This window comes from Coffea eugenioides, chromosome 11 (assembly GCF_003713205.1).
Source record: "Coffea eugenioides isolate CCC68of chromosome 11, Ceug_1.0, whole genome shotgun sequence".
Lineage (NCBI taxonomy): Eukaryota > Viridiplantae > Streptophyta > Magnoliopsida > Gentianales > Rubiaceae > Coffea > Coffea eugenioides.
The window spans coordinates 29,778,621-29,781,416 of NC_040045.1; the positions used below are offsets into that span (position 1 = coordinate 29,778,621).

Below are 2,796 nucleotides of genomic sequence, written 5' to 3' on the forward strand. Positions count from 1 at the left end.
CACAAGGATCTCAAACGAGCATAGCAAGGCCTTCGGTAAATGCAAACAATTTTGAGATTAAACCATCACTTATCCAAATGGTTCAACAGTCTCAATTTGGAGGTAATGCAGTAGAAGATCCTAATACACACTTAGCTACATTCTTGGAAATTTGTGATACAATTAAAATGAATGGAGTTAGTGATGATGCTATAAGGCTAAGATTGTTCCCATTTTCATTGAGAAATAATGCCAAACTTTGGCTACACTCTCATGCTCCTAATACTTTCACCGGATGGGATGATTTATCAAGAGCATTCTTAAATAAGTATTTTCCACCAGGTAAGACTGCTAAGCTTAGAATGGATATCACTAGTTTTAGCCAATTGGACGGTGAATCATTATATGAGGCATGGGAAAGGTTTAGAGATTTGCTTCGGAAATGTCCACATCATGGACTGCCGGAGTGGTTAATCATACAAACCTTCTATAATGGTTTAGTTTTTTCAACTAAAACTATGATCGATGTAGCTGTAGGTGGAGCTTTAATGGGTAAGTCACCCCAAGAAGCTCAGAATTTGATAGAAGAAATGGCAGCAAATAACTACCAGTGGGCCAATGAGAGAGGTAATACAAGACGTCACGCAGGTATGATAGAAATGGATATTCTCAATATGTTGAGTGCCCAAATGAATAATGTGATGAAGTTGCTAAGTAGACAAGGTGGAGTTGGTCCAAGTTCATCTAATGCACATGTAGCGTGTTGTTCTGTATGTGGAGGTGAACATGATACTAATGAGTGTGTTGATTCTGAACAGGTACAATTCGTCAATAATTACAATCGTAATGCTCAAAATAACCCCTACTCGAATACTTATAATCCGGGGTGGAGAAATCATCCAAACTTTGGATGGAAGGATCAAGGAAATCAACCAAGCCCAGCCAATCCACCAGGATTTCAATCAAGGCAACAACAAGCTGAAACTAAACCTGGTTGGGAGATGGCAGTGGAAAAACTTGCAAAAGTTACTTCGGACAGATTTGAGCGAGTAGAAGGAAGATTGGACCAACTCACTACAATGTACAGGAATGTAGAGGTCCAAATTGGTCAAATTGCTAGTTCTTTGAATAATCGAAATCAAGGAGAATTACCTAGCAAAACTGAGGTAAATCCTAAGGAGCATGTCAAAGCCATTACTCTTCATAGTGGTAAGCAATTAGAAGAACCTCCAGTGGTGGAAGTTGAGCAAGATGAGAATGGAAAACAAGAAGAAAAGCAGAGGAACCAAGAGGCGATAGTGGAAGAAAATAGCCGGGAGAAACCAAGAGAAAATCAACCATCATCTTCCGCTACCATTCCAATACCTCCTGCGGTTCCATTTCCACAAAGATTAAAGCAGAATAAGTTTGATAGAGATTTTGAAAAATTTGTTAAACTTTTCAAACAATTGCATATTAACATTCCTTTTGCCGATGCTATTTTGCAGATTCCGTCTTATGCAAAATTTCTCAAGGAAATCATGACTAGAAAAAGGAAGTTGGAAGATTGCGAAACAATAGCATTAACTGAGGAGTGTAGTGCAATTATACAAAATAAGCTACCACCGAAATTGAAGGATCTAGGAAGTTTCTCTATACCTTGTACCATAGGTAACATTGTGACGGCCCCACCTCCCCCTAAGGCGTACCAAAGGGTTCGGCGGACCGCCTGCCCAACTCTCGCCGGGACTCAGTCGTTCCTTAATCAAATCCGGAATACAACCAAAGGAATAACATACAACAATCCAAAACTTAAGCGAAACTTATATATACATTACTATCTCAAAAGGAAGTACAGCCATCAAATGTACAAAGGTTCTCACTTCACCATACAACCAGCTCGTGCCAAGCACTAGGGCGAGAACCATTACAAAAGAAACAAAAGACCTAGACTAGGCTAGTCTATGCTCTCATCCTGCTCGCCGTCCCCTGTAAAGGAAAACAAAACTAAAGGGGTGAGTTAAAAGCTCAGTGAGGTTCCGAACAGATAATCAAACAATCAATTCAATACATTAAACATGGAGTATCAATAATTCAAGAAACATTTACAATGGAAAACGATAGTAACATTCATTAAAAGGATACGACTCACATGGAGCGATTCGTTCGTTCGTTCGTTCACCTGTTATTTCCCTTATCCCTCCAATCATTTAAAATTGCATTTTTGTAAGTAAAACCCTCGTTCGTTCGTTCGTTCGTTCTCCTCCATCCGGACGTTGGCCGGACTACAAGGTAATACTCGAGTATACCAATTGTTCACACCCAGGGTCACCATATCGCCCGACCGAGTCCGCTTCTGGCTCGAGTCGATCGGTGACGAAGGGCAGGGCCTAGTTCAGCCAAACGGCTTACATTCATGCGCAACGAGCATTTAATCATTTAATCATTGAAAATTTCACATTCATTTAGGTCGAGTGCGATAAAGCACACGCTCGCCTAGAAAATTCATTTTGGAAATCATTGAAAACATTTAACACATTATCAAACAATAACAACAAGTCATGAAGTCAAGGAAGATATAACAAACAAGGAACACTCACCTATGTACTCAAAACAACGTGCAAAATATCCTCCCGGATATTATCCTTAGTCACCGAGAAAACCTAAAATTAAACGAGAAAGAATATTACAGTTCATCTAACACAAACAATTAGGTGAAATCAACGAAACTCGACAATTGATGAGTAGAACGTATAAAAAGACTTTAAAGTGAAACGAGGAAATTTGGACCCGTGGACAAAAATAACTAGGGTTTCAAAGACCAAATGTAAAACCAAA

The 2,796-nt window shown here is 39.4% G+C and overlaps 1 non-coding gene across 1 annotated transcript; it reads right to left on the reverse strand.

Annotated features, from left to right (window-relative positions):
• Positions 1-332: 332 nt before the first annotated feature.
• On the reverse strand, positions 333-439 carry LOC113754634. The gene has a single exon (XR_003465313.1). It is a non-coding gene; the product is annotated as a small nucleolar RNA R71 (small nucleolar RNA).
• Positions 440-2,796: the final 2,357 nt, after the last annotated feature.